Source organism: Piliocolobus tephrosceles, chromosome 10, assembly GCF_002776525.5.
Source record: "Piliocolobus tephrosceles isolate RC106 chromosome 10, ASM277652v3, whole genome shotgun sequence".
Lineage (NCBI taxonomy): Eukaryota > Metazoa > Chordata > Mammalia > Primates > Cercopithecidae > Piliocolobus > Piliocolobus tephrosceles.
In genome coordinates, this window is record NC_045443.1 from 36,484,466 (window position 1) to 36,504,408 (window position 19,943).

General features: G+C 40.1%; 1 protein-coding gene across 1 annotated transcript in view; it reads right to left on the minus strand.

Moving 5' to 3' along the window:
- The window catches only part of SLC2A13 (solute carrier family 2 member 13), a 379,496-nt gene that overhangs the window by 7,036 nt on the left and 352,517 nt on the right, over nucleotides 1-19,943 (minus strand). The window lies entirely within an intron of this gene.

Below are 19,943 nucleotides of genomic sequence, written 5' to 3' on the forward strand. Positions count from 1 at the left end.
GTAGACTATTTTAAGGATTAGAAGGGTAACCTGTAAAGGGTGATGGGGTGGATGAGGGAAGCAGATGATTCTATCTGATTCCAAATAGCCCTCTCCCTTCCTGCTGTGTGTTCTTACTTCTCTACCAGTCACTCCCTGATGACCTTCCTTCTTAATCCATAGTAAAGCAAAGTGTCCTACAGTTTAGATCGATTCTGAAGTTGAACTTCCAGTTCTTTACCTTAATTGCCCCTGAAGATATTACCAGACTCAAAAACATTCCTATCCCCTGTTGTCAATTTAGAGTATTGTCCTGTCTCCTTCAACCTCTATCTTTGAACCTTGTCATCCAAGCCCTATTGTTACAGTACTTATGAACTCATCATAACATTCTACCTGTCTTGAGGATTTGGGTGCCTGCTCAGTCTACCTCCTCTCATCCCCTGCCACATTCATTTATTTTTAATTCATTGGTCTCATTTAAAAAAAATTATTTCAAGTTCTAGGATACATGCGCAGGATGTGCAGGTTTGTTACACAGGTAAATGTGTGCGGCAGTGATTTGCTGCACCCATCAACCCATCACCTAGGTATTAAGCCCCATATGCATTATCTATTTATCCTGATGCTCTCCCTCCTCCCAGCCCCCACAGGCCCTAGTGTGCATTGTTCTCTGTGTCAATGTGTTCTCATTGTTCAGCTCCCACTTATAAGTGAAAACATGTGGTGTGTGGTTTTCTGTGCTCCGTATAATGCACTGGCCTCATAGTTCCTTATTTAATCTCCAGAACTATAGAGAGAGCACTTTATAGTTTCCTTGATTTGGAACTATTTTACTTCAGACTTAGAGCCTTCCTTTTCTGATCACAACCACCACGTTATCTCCTCATTTCTGATAATCTGTGCTACACCCAGATCTGCCTTTGGATTATCTTCTCAGTATTCATTAACCTCACTGCTCAGCTTAGACCATGCCAATACAGGCATAACTTGGAGATATTCTGAGGTCAGTTCCAGACCACTGTAATAAAGTGGGTCACACAAATTTTTTGGTTTCCCACTGCATATAAAAGCTATGTTCCCATGAAAGTGTAGTCTATTAAGTGTTCAATAATATTGTCTAAAAATGTACAAATCTTAATTTTAAAATATTTTATTGCTAAAAAATGCTAACGATAATCTGCACCTTCCATGAGTCATCTTTTTGGTGGAGAGTCTTGCCTCAATGTTGAGGGCTGCTGACTGATTAGGGCAGAAGTTGCTGAAGGCTGGGGTGGCTGTGGCAATTTCTCAAAATAACACAAGGAAGTTTGTCAAATTGACTGACTTTTCCCTTCACTAAATATTTCTCTGTAGCATGCATTGATGTTTGATAGCATTTTACCCAGATAACTTCTTTCAAAATTGCAGTCAGTCCTCTCAAACTCTGCTACTGCTTCGTCAACTAAGTTCATGTGATACTCTAAATCCTTTGATATCATTTCAACAATGTTCACAGCACTTTCACCAGGAGTAGATTCCATCTCAGAAACTACTTTCTTTGTTCCTTCTTTATCCGTTCAAGTTTTATTATGAGATTGCAGCAATTCAGTCACATCTTCAGGCTCCACTTCTACAATAGTTCTCTTGCTGTTTTCCACTATATCTGAAGTTACTTTCTCCACTAAAGTCTTCAGCCCTTTAAAGTCATCCATGAAGGTTGGAATCAACTTCTTGCAAACTTCCAAACTATTCATTTGGTATTTTGACCTCTTCCCATAAATCACGAATGTTTTTAATGGTCTCCAGAAGAGTGAATCCTTTCCAGAACATTTTCACTTTACTTGGCCCAGATCCATCTGAGAAATCACTATCGATGGCAGCTATGGCCTATGAAATGCATTTTTTAAATAATAAGACTTGAAAGTTGAAGTGACTCCTTGATGCATGGGCTACAGAATGGATGCTGTGTTAGCAGGTATGAAAACAACATTCATCTTGTACATCTCCATCAGAGCCCTTGAGTGACCAGTGTCCTTGTCAATCAGCAGTAATATTTTGAAAGGAATCTTTTTTATTTTTTTCCTGAGCAGTAGGTCTCCACAGTGGCTTAAAATATTCACCAAACGATGCTGTAAATATAAGTGCTGTTGTCCAGGTTTTGTTGCTTCATTTATAGAGCACAGGCTGAATAGATTTAGCCCTTCTTAAGGGCTCTAGGATTTTTGGAGCAGCAAATGAGCACTGGCTTCAACTTAAAAGTCACCAGCTGCATTATCTCCTAACAAGAGACCCAGCCTGTCCTTTGAAGCTAGGCATTAGCTTCTCCCCTCTAGCTATGACAGTGCTGGATGGTGTCTTCTTCCAACAGAAGGTGGTTTCATCTACAATGAAAAATCTGTTGTTTAGTATAGCCACCTGATATGGCTTGGCTGTGTCTCCACCCAAATCTCATGTTGAATTGTAGTTTCCATAATCTCCATGTTGTGGGAGAAACCCAGTGGGAGATAATTGAATCATGGGGGTGGTTACCCCCGTGCTGTTCTCATGATAGTGAATGAGTTCTCATGAGATCTGATGGTTTTATAAGGGGCTTTTTCCCTTTTTACTTGGCACTTCTCCTTCCTGCCACCATGTGAAGAGGACATGTTTGCTTCCCCTTCCTCCATGATTGTAAGTTTTCTCAGGCTTCCCCAGCCCTGCGGAACTGTGAGTCAATTAAACCTCTTTCCTTTATAAACTACCCAGTCTCAGGCAGTTATATATAGCAGCGTGAGACCAGACGAATACACCACCTTTATTAGATATCTTAGGTAGATGTTGTAGATAACTTGATGCAGCTTCTCCATCAGCACTTGCTGCCTCACTTCAAACAAGGTGTGAAGTGAAGACAGACAGCTTCTTTCCTTAACCCTCATGAACCAACCTCTGCTAGCCTCAAACTTCTCTTCTGCAGCTTCCTCCCCTCTCTCAGCCTTCATAGAATTAAATGGAATTCGAGACTTATTCTGGATTAGGCTTGTGCTTAAGGGAATGTTGTGGCTGGTTTGATCATCTATCCAGACCACTCAAACTTTCTTCATATCGGCAAAAAGCCTGTTTCACTTTCTTATCATTTGTGTGGTCACTGGAGTAGCACTTTTAATATCCTTTAAGAATTTTCTTTTGTAGTCACAATTTGGCTATTCAGTGCAAGAGGCCTAGCTTTCAGCCTGTCTCAGCTTTCAATATGCCTTCCTCATTAATCTCAATTATGTCTAGCTTTTGATTCAAAGTGAGAGTCGTGCTACTATTCCTATCACTTGAACATTTAGAGGCCATCGTAGAGTTATTAATTGTAGTTTCTTAGGGAATAGAGAGGCTCCAGGAGAGGACGACAAAAAAGGAAATGGCTGGTTGGTGGAGTGGTCAGAACACACACAACATTTACAATTAAGTTTGACGTCTTATACGGGTGCAGTTTGTGATGCCCGACAACGATTACAATAGTAACATTAAGATCACTGATCATCATAACAGATATAATAATGAAAAAGTCTGAAATAATGTGACATAAAGGCACTAAATGAGCACATACTGTTGGAAATATGGTGTCAATAGACTGGCTTGATGCAGGGCTGCCAGAAACCTTTAGTTAGTAAAACAAAATGCAATGTCTGTGAAGTGCAATGATGGCAAACACAATAAAATGAAGTATATACTGTCTTCACTGGCCTCTAGAATCCATTCTTCCTCTATTTTTGTCTGCCATTTTTCACCATTTGCATTTCCAACCCGGTGTGGCATTATTAACTTTCAACAACTACTTCTCAGAAACTGAGCAGTGTTACGAAACCATGCTGTTGGGCTCTATTAAAAGTTCATGCTATTTTATCTTGGTTGGTTCCCTAATGATGCTTATTTTATCCTTTATAGTCTTCTCTACTGAATTATCTGCTTATCTACAGTAGACATTCCATAAACTTTTGTCAACTATTGCCTCAATTAAAATATTTCTTACTATCTTGTAGTCCTGAAATCTTTCCTTCTGTTTCCTACATAGATGAACTTACCTCCTTTTTTTGGAAGACTTACCAATTTCAGTTGAGAAAAATAAAATAAAACCAGAAATTTAGAGATGTTTTGTAGGACTTGATACATTTGAATCTGAAGAACAGATCTTTAAACAATTGGAATTCTTTTAAAAGAATTGAGGATCATTATTTTGAACATCAATTTTTCTCTATCAGCTTCTACTTTTCTCTCAATATTTGAGAAAAGAAAAAGTTTTTTAAAAAACGTTGTAGGTAGGCTTCCTTCCTCCCTCCAGTGGTGCATGCCTGTCACCCTTTCTGAGGACTGCCCCTTTTATCAGTGGTCTTGCATCTCATTCTCCTGCCTCCTCTGGGGTCACATTCCATGAATACCTCTTCTTTTCCTGCCCTATTTTGTTTAGTCCTGCTTGAGCCTTCCCTTCTGTCTACAATACACAAGGTCTCTTCTACTCAAATGTTCAACTCCTCTCATATTACTACAACTAGCTCTCCTGAAATACCAGAAGTTTATACTCATGAGCTCTACCTGACTACACACTCCTTCTTTACAGCCCAACTCTCCCACCCTCCCAGATGCTGGCTAAGTCTTACATGGTCTTTTGTCCCGGATATGTTCACACAAAAGTCATCAGTTATCTCCTAAAATACAAATTCAGGTTTCTTGTCTTAATCTTGATGCTCTTTGATTACTCTGTGGTGCTTAATATTGCTGACAACTCTCCCTCCTTCTCTTCCCTCTTTGCTTTTATATCTGTATTTCCATTTTAGCTCTCTGACCTCATTGCTTTTTACATTGCCTCTTCCTCTTCTCAACCTCTAAATATAGGTGTCCTCTAAGGTTCTATTTTGAGACCTATACCCTCTCATAATCATCCCATCTAATTTTAGGACTTTATAATTTCCATGTGGATGCTCCTCAATAGTTTATTCTGGCCTTGAACTTTCCTCCAAGTTACACTGAGAATTTAGGTACCTAAGTACCTAAAATAGCAGAGTTGCTATGAACATCTAGATCCTGCCATGCCTCAAATGCAATACGACTACAACGAAATGACCTCTCCAGAGGTAGCATGGGGCTGCTCTGAGCTCAAATCATGACTCTACCACTTACTAGCTATATTCATTCAGAAGCTTATATAATGAGCACTTTGTATGTGTCAGACATTAGAGATAACAGTCATGAACAAAATACCAACCAGTGCATTTGTGGAACCTTGAGTTTAGTGGGTACTGGCATGGTCCTGTTCCTGATCTGTGAAATCGGGGAAAGGACTGTATTCACGGGTTGTTGGGAACACTAAATATTCCCATCTGGATAAGCATAGAGCATCTGTACACTCAATGCTTAGCATACTGCCTGGCGTGTGGTATATGCATAGCATAAGTATTACTTTACTAGTGCCCCTTATGACATTTCTATTTTAGTTAACACCACCTTTCCCTAAATTGGAATGGTTTAAAAATCTTGCAGTTATCTTCATTTTCCTCTTATGCACTTCTCTTAGGTCCTTTATACTTTTAAGTCCAAGTAAAGACGAGTGGCCAAGACTAGGAGCTTTGGCATTGACATCCTAGGTTCAGATCTAGGCTGGGACACCCAGGTAAAGCTAGGATATATGTGGCCTCTAGGTGCTTAATATCTCAAAGCTGTGTCATCATCTGTGAAATAAGGATTTTCCTGGCACCTACCTCAAAGGGATATTTTGATGCTTATGTTAGAGAATGTAAACAAAGAATTTCACATGGTAGAGACAAGAAACCATCTTTCCTAGACATAATTTCTTGAATCTGACTTTTCTATTTGCATTAACACCACCCTAATTTAGACTCCAAGTGTGTGTCCCATCACCTGCCTCTACCTCTGGGGGAGAGACACTCTAGAGTAACCCTGATGATTCCTGTTTTCTGCTTTACATGCCTTGTGTAATTCCTTTTTCTGGAGTGTGGACGTGACCTTGGATTTGCTTCTGACCAACAGAATATGGCAAAGGTGACAGGACATATGTGATTAAGTAAGATTCCAATGCTGTTGAGCTGAATTCTCTCATTCCCTTGCTGGTTTTGGAGAAGCAAGCCGCCATGTGGTAGGATGCCTATGCTCGGAGATTTGTGGAAGGAACTGAGGGCAGCCTCTGTCCAACAGCAAGCAAGAAACTGAAGTCCTCAGCACAAAACCACAAATTACTGAATTCTGCTAACAAAAGTGAATCCTTCTCCAGCTGAGCCTTAGATGAAACTATAGCTCCGGTCTATGCGTTGATTGTAGGCTTGTGAGACCCTAAGCAAAGGACACACCTAAGCAATGCCTGCATTCCGGACCCACGGGAAGTGCTATATTATTAATGTGTGTTGCAGTAGTAAATGAATACAGTTTCCTGATTTTCCTGCTCCTAACATTCCTTTCTTCAAACTCATACCCCACCAAGTTAAGCACCCTGACTACCTCACTGTTCAAAAACCTCCATCCTCCTTATTCCAGCAGTCTACAAAATGGCCTGCAGAATATGGCTGCAGCCCTACCTTATCTTGTACTCCTATACACAATCCTTTTATCCAACTAAACTAAATTACTTATTTTCTGAACCTACATTCTAGACCCAGTATCTCCTACTCGTGACATTTCCTGTAACTGAAGGCAAACTCTTACTCCTGATATCTACTGTCAGTATTTACCATCAATTCCTACCTCATCACTCAAGGCCTGTATGGATGCTACCCATTCACCTGTCTGAAATATTCTCTCCTTTCTCACAACTCCTTTTCATTTTCCTCATTTATGTCATTATCATATAGTGCTCTGTATGGTCATATATTAATATACTCCTTCTTCTGCTGTACTGAAATTTCATCCCAGGGAGTACAGCATGGCACAGGGGTTAAGAGCACAGGGTCTAATGTCAAACTGCATGAGTCTGTATCTGAGTTCTATCCCTTACCAGCTTTGTAACTTTGGCCAAGTTACTTAACCTCTCTGTGTGTCAATTTTCTTGTAAAATAAGAGTCCATATAGGGTTGTTACAAAAGATTAAACAAGGTGATAACTGCTTGGCACATAGAAAGCAATTTATAAGTGCTTGCCAAAAGAATAGTCAACTTTCTATTTTTTTAAAAAAATCTCAACCTATTGTCCATCATAATACCCTATGTAGAGATAAATGTTCCTTGAATGATGAAGCTTTTACATTTGCATTTGTTTAATTGTGAGTAGAAGACAACATCAGATGTCCCTTGGCCAATAATCCCCAACAATGAAATAGTCTTTTGAGTCATGAAGATCTTAAGAAAATAAGAAAGGAAAGAAAAAAGAGAAGAAAGAAAAAAGAAAGGCAGGCAGGTAGGCAGGCTCCTGTAAGGAGGAATACTTACAAATAATGAAATAACTAAAATTCACTGAATAATTTTCTATTTACTCTTTTCATTATTATCACAGTTCCTTGGGTGAGCTCCTGCTGTGGCAATGGTTAGCAGGATATTTTAGAGTAGACTCTGTGCTTGCCCTGATGAAGCTTTTCACCATCTGGCTATGTACGTTTACATGCGCAAAAAAGGCCGAGTAGCTCCTTGTCATCCTCATGCTGATTTTGGGAAGGCACTGCAGGCACTGACTTGGCAGAGTTACACACTCAGCAATACATTGATAGCTAATGACTGAGAATGTGACATCACACCTGACCTTCAAAATATAAACACTAGAAATACCAACTAAAAAATAAAAATGCAGATTTCAAACATTCTTGCAAAATATCCTCATGCTTTCCTGGCAACTGCTGGTTGAAGAACATAACGCTCCTGAGAAGGAACAAAAATACTTTGACATCAGTGTGTGGGTTGGGATTAGAAAAAGTCATGCTCTCGGATGTGGCACCTTTTCACCACATCCTAGAGCAAAACCTGAAAATGACTGCAATAATGGGAAGCTGCTCAGAGGGCACTGCAGTGGACAAAGCAGAACTGCATTGCAATCAGGTGAAATATGTCTCATTTTGGCAGAGCGAGAGAACTAATCTTTACCAGCAGAATGACTAGGCTAAAACCTGATATATAGACCAAATAAATCATCAGTTCCCTGTTCCAATCATGGAACACACAGAACTCCCTTTAGTAATACCATGTAGAAATTAACGGCTCCCTTTGAAGGTGGAACAATGCTCCCCTGCCCACTCCACAGCCACCAAACCCAGTTCATACATAGATCTATTTCTGCCTTTTAAGATGTTACCTTTCCATCATTTATCTATAGAGTTTTAAACCTAAGAAATAACCAAAGGAACTTAAGCAGTGCAAATATACAACTGTTCTTGCCACAGTTAGCCATAAGTAGTATATTCCTTGCTTCTTACACAGCACATACTGTCTATATAGCCCCTTTATTCTCTATGATGAAATAATTTGATTGCTCCAAGCTTATATATGGGAGTAGAGGAAGAGAAATATGACCTGTGTATGAAAACCAAAACTTCCAACTTCATATATTCAGTCCTAATCACTGATAAATGTATGAAACTTAGTTCCCTTCCCAAAGAGTTTATAAAAGATTCAGCATTGTGGAAAATGGGAGAGCTTACTACAATTTGTGTGACACATCTACCACTGTTCTACTGGGCTTACTGCACAAGCTTGCTGATTCATTACTGAGGAGTGTCATTGAAGCACGATTTTATTTCCAGTTCCTGACGCAGGACTATGATTTTTCTGGACGAGGTCCCTAAGCTATCACCTCAAAACACAGATATCCCTCTAAAATTAACCCTAATAGTTCTTTACTGATAGAAACTTAACCCTAATAATTCTTTATTGATAGAAATTTATGATATAATTACACAATTACAATTTGAGGGTAGTGGTGAAAACGTACCTAGGAAAGCACAGAGTATCTCTCTAGGATAGGACACCTTCACTCTTATCTGAGGAGAACTAAAGAAGCAAAATCCTAATTCCCAATCAGAGAATTAGGATGATGTAAATTTACTCTAAGCAATCTAAGTTATAAGAAAATTCTACTTCTGGGCATTCCATTGAAGCAACCACAAAAAGTGACTGTTACAAACTTGGCCCATTACTTCTCAGATACTTTTAATTATTGTTCAGTAGGCATAGTTCCTATTTAATAATCTAAAATGAAATAAATTTATGTCAAGGGTGGCCACACAGCATTTAAACTCTAATAACAGCTCTGTGATTTTGAATAATTTTAGAAAAGTATGGTTCCCTAGCTTGCAGTGTGTAGACCATGTTGAAAATCTTGTCCTTGAATGATTTCCCATTGTCTAGCCTTTTTTTTCCTTTTTTTTGGTTTTGTAATTTTCCTGCAGAGGATTGTCATTTAAAGACAAGAAGAAAAAGCTATTCTTTTGTTAATTACCATTATTTTCTAATAAAAAAATCTTTATTGAGACAATTAAATCATAGACATGGGTAAATTTCAAAAGCATTAGAAATTTGGAGCAAAAAGCCACTTTTGTCCTGAATAAAATGTTATTTATCTATAAATCATTGCATCTAAACTCCTTATCAGTATATTGGCTACCTTATATACCCCAAGTATAGAAAATAGATGGATGGAATATGGACAGATGCAAATGAAAACAATGATAACATTTAAAGGTGATGAGACTATAGTGATACTGGTAGTCTCTATAATTTTGGTAACAATATAAATTGGTATAATCTCCTTTTGGAAAGAAATTTGGCAGTTTGGACATTGGAATATTCATCCCCTCTGTCCCAGTGTGGTATCTAAAGTGTATCCTTAGGAAATCACCTAAATGGGAAATTATTCGCTTAAAGATGTACTTTTCTCTGTCCTTTCATTTATCACAAAATTAACATAAATAGATAATTAGAAACCATAAAAGTCTCCCAAAGTAGAAGGATAGTTAATGCAACTAAAGTACAACAACTGAAAAAAACAGCAGCCATTAAAATAATCATTTTAAAGTAAATTGGGCCAAAACCACAAAGGTTGGTCTGGAGAGAAGACTGGTGAAAGGTTACTTTCATAACCTGAAAGTAGGTTATTTTCATTTTGGCACCAAACTGGCCAATAAGCAATGCAATAGGTGTATGCAAAATCCAGGACATGAAGATGTTGATGTGGATGTGGCCTACTTCTGCCTGTCCAGTTCCTCCAATGTTCCTGAAGTTCTGTGGTCATTGTGAAGTTAACAGGCTACTGGCTCAGAGGAGCCCTGAACTCTGCCTTGGGGAGGGTCCACATTAGCATCTGAGTGGTCTAAGAAAATGTTTCAACTCTATTAATTCATAAGAAAATACTTTGAACTTCTTTCTCTTACTCCATCATCACATCCAAAGCAAGGCTGGCCATGGTCTACTCCATAAAGTCTACCTGGAAATAAACAAAATGTCGCAAAGTTGGCAGTGGATAAGATATCAAACTACAAATACTGCCTAGATGATAAGTTACACGGATAAGAGTGACTAGAAATATAAAAACTTAGGGGAGGAGAAGGTAATTTAATGAATGATTGTTTTCACAGTTGAACTTATACAGGTTGTGTATCCCTTATTCAAAATACTTGAGACCAGAAGTGTTTCAGATTTCAGATTTTGGAATATTTTCATTATGCTTACTGGTTGAGCATCCCTAATCTGAAATCCAAAATGCTCCAGTGAGCATTTCCTTTGAGCATCATGTCAGCACTCAAAAAGTTTGGAACTTTGGAGCATTTTGGATTTTAGATTTTTGGATCATGAATACTCAAACTGTAGTTGTGACAGTATTAATTTGAGAAGATGGGAGAAAGTTTAGTGACTCATAGACAGCTAATCTGGGGACTCTTTTTCCATACTGTTGTTCCCCTCTACAACTTTTCCCATAATACAGTCAGGCACTACAGTCATTAGCCCTTCTCCTGCTTCAACTGGCACTGAAAGGAATTACGCATCTTCTCCATTGTGCGGTTCCTTCATATTGACCAAAGGCCTCAAAATGCTGGCTTCCATATTTCTACTACACAGTCACTACACTGCTTCACCGCTTAGGAGCTGTGGGCCCGCCTCTGCTGACAGCTGAGGGGTCCCCCTCACCACCAAGCACAAGTGGCAGTGCTTCCCCGTAAAACCTGCCTGCCTGGCCATAACTATGTGTGGCATAAAGGCCTGCCCAGTGCCCTAGGAAGTGGCTTGGCAAGGGGCGGGTGCTTTATATCGGGGGATGATGTGGTATACGGTTTATATTCTCTATCTGAGAAGTCAGAATATGAAATATTCAAAGAGGATAGAGTGACACAGAAGTGGAATGACAGAGAAGCCTGTAGGCAGAGGCCATACTGCAATAGAAGCCATGAGGTAAAGAATGGTCATGGAGTTGACAGTGATGGAGAAAAGTATAGAAGAGAAACCAAACACAGACTGCTGTTCATATATATTAATTCATTTAAATCTGATGACAATTCAAAGCAATAGCATCATTATTCCCATTTTGCATATGTCTTTTTCTTAAATATAGTGACTTCCCCAAGATTACACAGTGACAGCAGTGTTTCAAATCCAGTATTCTCTGTCTCTTTCTCCTTTAACATAATCATCCTACCAGTTCAGATATATATATGGAAACCTCTCTTGAGGTGCCTTACTTTTAAAGGAGTTTGAATGGAAAAAGAGATGAAATGAAAACTACTTGAAATCTCCCCTAAGTTAGCATTCTTTTTAATAACAGTCTGTTGAGCAGTATTCTAGATTTCCATGAGGTAGGGATAGGTGGAGTTGAGACAATTTTCTTTTTTCTCTCTTTTTTTTAAACTTTCCTATGCACCTTTATTGTAAAACTTTCATTAACTGAGGAAATCAAGCATGTCTCTTTTCTGCTCAACATGAAAAGTTATAAGAAAGTGATGGCTAGGTTTTAAGATAGTACTAATCCTGATTTTGAATTAATAGAACCACACAGGTTTTTCTACGTTGGCCATACAACTCCATTCCTATGGGTTTTTTCTTTTTCAATTTTTTATAGACATGGCATAAAAAATTAAGATGGCTTTCTCCCGTATAGCTGCTGTGGGAGGTAATATATTAATACTTATTCCAACTATCCTGTATTATACTGCTCATATTTTCTGGAATTCCTTTTGGAATCATATTCAGAATCTGCTTCCTTTTCACTCAAGAAAAAACAAACTTTGTTTTTCATATTGTACTTATGGGTCACTTTCCTTCCTTCCCGCTTCCTTTTATTTCTTGCCATAATGAGCCAATCATATGAGGGACTTTGGATGAAAAGGAGAGACCGGACTAAACTGAGTAAAGGCAGGGAAAGCTGCGACTGAAATAATAGCAACAAACTCAGGATAAGTTCATTTGTATGTTTTGACTCTAGAGTTATGAGAAATAAAATGAGTTTATTTAGATGAAAGTCATCAAATTAAAATTATAGAAATCTACAGCAGAGAAGTGATACAGAAGGGAACTGCTGGGAAGGGAAGAGTGTGGTCCCTTTAAATGATATGGAAGGGAAGTGCTAGGTAGAGGAGGGCATGGTTCCTGACTAGGGCTCCACCCTGGGGCCTGTGCCCATGGACCTAGGTAAGGACAGGCATTTTTGTTTTCCTGCACAAATGTTGCACCTCCCAAGACCACCCTGGCCTGCCATGCCCCCATCCTGTGCCTATAAAAACCCCTGAGACCCTAGCAGGCAGACACACAGGTCGCTGGGCGTCGAGAGAAGCACATCAATGGAGGAACACACAGGTGACTGGCAGTCGAGAGGAATGCACCGACAGGCACTGGCAGGCTATCCAGTGGCAGAATGACATGGAGTTTGGCAGGGGCAGTTGAAGGAGAGCCCAGGCCGCTAAGTAAATAAAACCTGCTCAATAAAACCTTGCATTCATTCTCCAAGCCCACGTGTGATCTGATTCTTCTGGTACACCAAGGCAAGATCCTCAGGATACAGAAAGCCCTCTGTCCTTGCAATAATGCAGAGATCTAATTGAGCTGACTAACATGAGCCACCTATAGACGGCTAAACTAAAAGAGCACCCTGTAACACATGCCCACTGGGGCTTCAGCTGTAAACATTCACCCCTAGACACTGCCACGGGGTTGGAGTCCCACAGCCTGCCCATCTGTATGCTCCCCTAGAGGTTTGAGCAGCAGGCACTGAAGAAGCGAGCCACACCCCCATCACACACCCTGCGAAGGGCACAAGGGAACATTTCCCATTTTGGAAGGACATTTGAGAAGACTGCATCCAATGTACTCATTTTATAGAGGGTACAAATGAAGTCCAGTGAGGTTGAATGTTTGCCAAAGTCTCAGAGAAAAACTGTAAGCAAAACCAGTCTTCAGTAGCACCCTGTCCATGGGCCGCCCAGCTGAGGGGCTAGTAGCCACTGAGATCCAACTTATGCCAGTCCTTGGGGGCCAGCTGCAGGGATGACTCTTCCTGGGGGAAAGTGTCTCATATTCTAGTTGTCACAAAGGCATATATCACAGGGACAAAGTTATTTCTTTGGAACAGACTCATGTGAGGGCCACTCATAACCTGGTTCCAAAGAAATAACTTTATCCCTGTGATAAGTTATATTATTAATTTTATTTATTTTGTGTTATTTTGGTTTAAAAATGGCATATCATTAAATAGTTATTATTATAGTATTATTACATTAAATTATTAAATCAGTGGCAACCAGTACAATAGACTCTATTGAACTCACTGTCTTTTCTTCATTTCTTCACTCATTTATTTGACACATGAGTATATACATTGCCCCAGGTGTTGGACATCCTTTGAGAAACCAAAACAAGTGGCTATCAAGTTAAATACCAATGATTGAAAAACAGCAAGTCTGCAACACAAAACCATTTAGCAACATCTATAGGGGTATAGGAGGAGTTTAAGTTGGCAGGGCTTTCAGGAAAACTCTGTTTATATCAGTTTGGGGGTTACTTTTTAGGTTAAGAGTTTAATAATGAGGAAGGGAAATGTTTGAAAAACCACTAATTGCAGGAAAAAGAACTAACTAGGGAGTCAGAACCAGGATGTAGGTAATACATGCCTTTGTGACAACTAGAATATGAGACACTTCCCCCCAGGAAGAGTCATCCCTAGTGCTGGCCCCTAAGGGCTGGCATAAGTTGGATCTCAGTGCCTACTAACCCCTCAGCTGGGTGGCCCCTGGGTTGGGTGCTACTGAAGACTGGTTTTGCTTACAGTTTTGCTCTGAGACTTTGGCAAGCCATTCAACCTCACTGGACCTCATTTGAGTTATCCATAAAATGAATATGTTGGATGCAGCATTCTCAAATGTCCTTCTGAAACGGGAAAGACTGCTTAACACTGCCATCTTATTGCAGCATCCTCCCCAAGGTCCAATTCAGAGAACTGATGTTTTTCCACACTTAAGGGTTTACTCTGTTGCCTGAATTCTTCTACTCCCCTGGGTTATTTGGGGACTTTTATGACCCTCACTAGATAGTAAACTTCAGAGAGACCACCATACCTATTATCTTCCCTTTTCCTCCCCTAGGCGTCATAGGCCAGTACTTGGCACAACATTTTACACATAGTCAATAGCTCAATAAATGTAAATGTCAATTAAAACACTTGTTTCTGCTTCCCATTAGGCTGATCTTTTGTCATCTGACAACAATTTCTTCACTACATTGTAAACCTCAGAGAAGACATATATTTGCTGTCGAAATTTCTTGACCTCTAAGAAATCTATGTCTATTTAATTTAAAACGTGACTGTCCGTGATAGTAAAAGGAGAGACACATTTCTTTACCATAAGCATTGAAAAATCTATCTGTACCATCCTAAGCTTTAAAAATTTCAAACTATACCAGTATTCTGATTTTATTTTCTTTCCACTGCGAGAGTGCCTACACAGTATCTCTGGCTCGTGTTTATCTGCAGGTGCCTGAGAATGAATGCAAGCTGATTTATCGCTGTGGGCTATCGTGATGCAAACAATGGCATACTTTGCTTATTGGATTCTTTTCAATCAATTTTACAGCTGCTTTCCATCAAGTGTGAGTTCTGTGGCTTCTTTATGTAAGTTGTGCTCCCAACAGGAATGTCCTTGAGTAGATGTAAATTCCTCATTTGATGAAATTGACTAACGTTTGTATAGAGACTTACTGTATACAAAACATTGTTCATATATATTAATTCATTTAAATCTGATGACAATTCAAAGCAATAGCATCATTATTCCCATTTTGCATATGAGATAAGTCTTTTTATAAAATATAGTGACTTCCCCAAGATTACACAGTGACAGCAGTGTTTCAAATCCAGTATTCTCTGTCTCTTTCTCCTTCAACATAATCATCCTACCAGTTCAGATATATATATGGAAACCTCTCTTGAGGTGCCTTACTTTTTATGGAATTTGAATGGAAAAAGAGATGAAATGAAAACTGCTTGAAATCTCCCCTAAGTTAGCATTCTTTTTAATAACAGGAGTGAAGTAAGCCACTGAAATATCATCCAAAAATTAGTAGAATAAAATGCTTCTCAAAGAGCATTAGGAATTAAAATGAGCAGCATCTTAGCAGGTCTGTGCCTCTGTGTCCTCTATATTCTCTTTTGACTCAGTATCCATTTTGCCCCAAAACCTCAAAACAATAATTAGAACAGAAAGGATGACTGGATGAGCTAGAAGTTAAAATATCACATAACAATCTCAATAACTAAGTAACTAATTTGAGAGTAGTGATGTCAACGCTACAAATGTATTACCAGGAGAACAGTCATTCTAATGCAATAAGATGGCAGTGTTAAGCAGTCTTTTAATAATACACACACGAAAACATGGAGCTACATAATGACTTTTTCTGATACAGTCATGTCAGTAAGGAACTAAAAGAAATTTTTTTAAAAAAACTTCCCCTAGAAGCTGCTTAGAGGATGAAAATACATGTGGAGTGTCTCAGCAATTATTTAAAATAGAACTTGTGCCGTTAGTTACTGACGTATGAGAACTTTGTAAATAATGAGATGGAAAGTCATTATCATAAAACTATAAACTGTAAGGCAGTTTCACAATATTTCGTCTCAAGTTACTGCGAAAGTGAAAACATAATAGCTTCACAGATTAAGCATTTTAACTGCATTTGCCTTTTTTTCTCACTTCCTGATTTGTATAGGAAGTTCTGAAGCACCTTACTGATTATCAGCAATGAAACATAACTGTAAAACTGAGAAGATCTATCTCAATCCTTCCAAATGAAAGATGAGTTTTCTACCATTTGGGTGAGTGAATAGCTTAACAGGTCTATTAAAATTCACTCTATCCTCCCTTCTAATCTGTTCCTGGCACTGGAACAAAGAAAATCATGTCACACATACTGTCACACCCAGCCTCCTAAAGAGAGCCTGGCTTCCCACTGGAGGAGCCCTGCACAGTCTGGCCTGCCCCTCTCCAGCCTTCCACAGCACCTCCTCCAGGTCACCTGCCATTGTCACCACTATGCCCCAGGGGCTAGTACAGTGACATGCACACAGTTGGGGCTCAATACGTATTTGTTTAATGAAGGAATCATTTTCACCATTTGACAAATGTAACAAAATATTGTCTCATGGTTTTGAAATTTCCTTATTTTCAAAGCGGTTTTATGTAAGGAGGGAATGAATTAGTAATTCAGTTTATCCCTTATTCTTGGTATGAATTTCTATATTATAGTCCAGAGCAAGTTTTGAAAGTTATACTTTAATACCATAGTTATTTTCCAACACACACAAACAGATACACAAGCATACAACATAAAACAGATATTAGTAGACATTTGTTGTGCTTCTCTTTAGAATGGGTGGAAAGGATCTAGTAGCAAAGGGCAAAAGTTAGTGGGTGGGCTCGTACAGGACCCTCACATACCCTGAAGGAGGGGATTTAGCACATTTGCCTGTATTTGCAGAGGTGTCTAGGAGATCAGTTCTAACACCTGGTAATGAATAGTATTCTGAACAATGAAGCAGTGGATAATCCTTGACTTATGGGTGTCTTGTGAATACAGGAACTGGAAATTACCCAATGTCTAGGCTCTATCTTGGATTCTAGATGGGCTTGTACTTGGTGGGGTCAAGATAATCATAGTATGGATCTATGCCTAGAAATAAGACCAAATCTTAGGACATAAAGACAAAAATCTTAGGGGAAAGCATATTTTAACTTAAGGAAGTCTTGCTATGCTTTTATTACAAAGTAAGAGGCAGTCTGCTGTTGAGAAACCTTTGTGTTTAAATTGTGTAGAAGTTTCCCCAGTAACATTGAGTCTCCCCAGTAACACTGGCTGTGTCCCCACCCAAATCTCAATTTGAATTGTATCTCTCTGAATTCCTACGTGTTGTGGGAGGTACCCAGGGGGAGCTAATTGAATCATGGGGGCCACTGGTCTTTTCTATGCTATTCTTATAACAGTGAATAAGTGTCATGAAATCTGGTGGGTTTGTCAGGGTTTTCTCCTTTTGCTTCCTCCTCATTTTTCTCTTGCCACCACCAAGTAAGAAGTGCCCTTTGCCTCTCACCATGATTCTGAGGCCTCCCCAGCCATGTGGAACTGTTAAGTCCAGTTAAACCTCTTTTTTTCCCCCCAGTTTTGAGTATGTCTTTATCAGCAGCATGAAAATGGACTCATACAGTTAATTGGTACAAGTAGAGTGGGGCGTCACTGAAAAGATACCCGAAAATGTGAACTTGACTTTGGAACTGGGTAACAGAAAAAGGTTGGAACAGTTTGGAAGGATCAAGAGAAGAAAGGAAAATGTGGGAAAGTTTGGAACCTCCTAAAGACATGTTGAATGGCTTTGACAAAAATGCGGACAGTGATATGAACAATAAGGACCAGGCTGAGGTAGTCTCAGATGGAGATGAGGAACTTGTTGAAAAATGGAGCAAAGGTGATTCTTGTTATTTATTTGCTTATTTTTTATACTTTAAGTTCTAGGGTACATGTGCACTATGTGCAGGTTTGTTACATAGGTATACATGTGCCATGTTGGTGTGCTGTACCCACTAACTCGTCATTTACATTAGGTATATCTCCTAATGCTATCCCTTCCCCCTTCCCCCACCCCACGACAGGCCACAGTGTGTGATGTTCCCCACCGTGACCAACTGTTCTCACTGTTCAAGTCTCACCTATGAGTGAGAACATGCGGTATTTGGTTTTCTGTCCTTAAGACAGTTTGCTCAGAATGATGGTTTCCAGCTTCATCCATGTCCCTACAAAGGACATGAACTCATCCATTTTTATGGCTGCATAGTATTCCCTGGTGTATATGTGCCACATTTTCTTAATCCAGTCTATCATTGATGGACATTTAGGTTGGTTCCAAGTCTTTGCTATTGTGAATAGTGCTGCAATAAATATATGTGTGCATGTGTCTTTATAGCAGCATGATTTATAATCCTTTGGGTATATACCCAGTAATGGGATGGCTGGGTCAAATGGTATTTCTAGTTCTAGATCCTTGAGGAATCACCACACTGTCTTCCACAATGGTTGAACTAGTTTGCAGTCCCACCAACAGTGTAAAAGTGTTCCTATTTCTCCACATCCTCTCCAGCACCTGTTGTTTCCTGACTTTTTAATGATCACTATTCTAAATGGTGTGAGATGGTATCTCATTGTGGTTTTGATTTGCATTTCTCTGATGGCTAGTGATGATGAGCATTTTTTCAGGTGTCTGTTGACTGCATAAATGTCTTCTTTTGAGAAGTGTGTGCTCATATCCTTCGCCCACTTTTTGATGGGGTTGTTTGATTTCTTCTTGTAAATTTGTTTGAGTTCTTTGTAGATTCTGGATATTAGCCCTTTGTCAGACGGTTAGGAAGTCAAATTTCCCTGTTTGCAGATGACATGACTGCATATTTAGAAAACTCCATTGTCTCAGCCCAAAACCCCCTTAATCTGATAAGCAACTTCAGCAAAGTCTCAGGACACAAAATCAATGTGCAAAAATCAGAAACATTCCTATACACCAGTAACAGACAAACAGAGAGCCAAATCATGAATCATGAGTGAACTCCCATTCACAATTTATTCAAAGAGAATAAAATACCTAGGAATCGGGGGCGGAGCAAGATGGCCAAATAGGAACAGCTTCAGTCTCCATCTCCCAGCGCGAGCGACACAGAAGACCGGCGATTTCTGCATTTTCAACTGAGGTACTGGGGTCATCTCACTCGGGAGTGCCGGACAATCGGTGCTGGTCAGCTGCTGCAGCCCGACCAGCGAGAGCTGAAGCAGGGCGAGGCATCGCCTCACCTGGGAAGCGCCAGGGGGAAGGGAGTCCCTTTTTCTAGCCAGGGGAACTGAGACACACAACACCTGGAAAACTGGGTAACTCCCACCCCAATACTGCGCTGTAACACCGGCACACCGGAGATTATATCCCACACCTGGCCGGGAGGGTCCCATGCCCACGGAGCCTCTCTCCTTGCTAACACAGCAGTCTGCCGCAATCTAACCGCAAGGCAGCAGAGAGGCTGGGGGAGGGGCGCCCGCCATCGCTGAGGCTTAAGTAGGTAAATAAAGCCGCTGGGAAGCTCGAACTGGGTGGAGCTCACAGCAGCTCAAGGAAACCTGCCTGTCTCTGTAGACTGCGCCTCTGGGGACAAGGCTCAGCTAAAGGAGCAGAAGCCTGTGAAACGCGAACGACTCTGTCTGACAGCTTTGAAGAGAGCAGTGGATCTCCCAACACGGAGGTTGAGATCTGAGAAGGGGCAGTCTGCCTGCTCAAGTGGGTCACTGACCCCTGAGTAGCCTAACTGGGAGACATCCCCCACTAGGGGCAGTCTGACACCCCACACCTCACAGGGTGGAGTACACCCCTGAGAGGAAGCTTCCAAAGCAAGAATCAGACAGGTGCACTCGCTGTTCAGCAATATTCTATCTTCTGAAACCTCTGCTGCTGATACCCAGGCAAACAGGGTCTGGAGTGGACCTCAAGCAATCTCCAACAGACCTATAGCTGAGGGTCCTGAC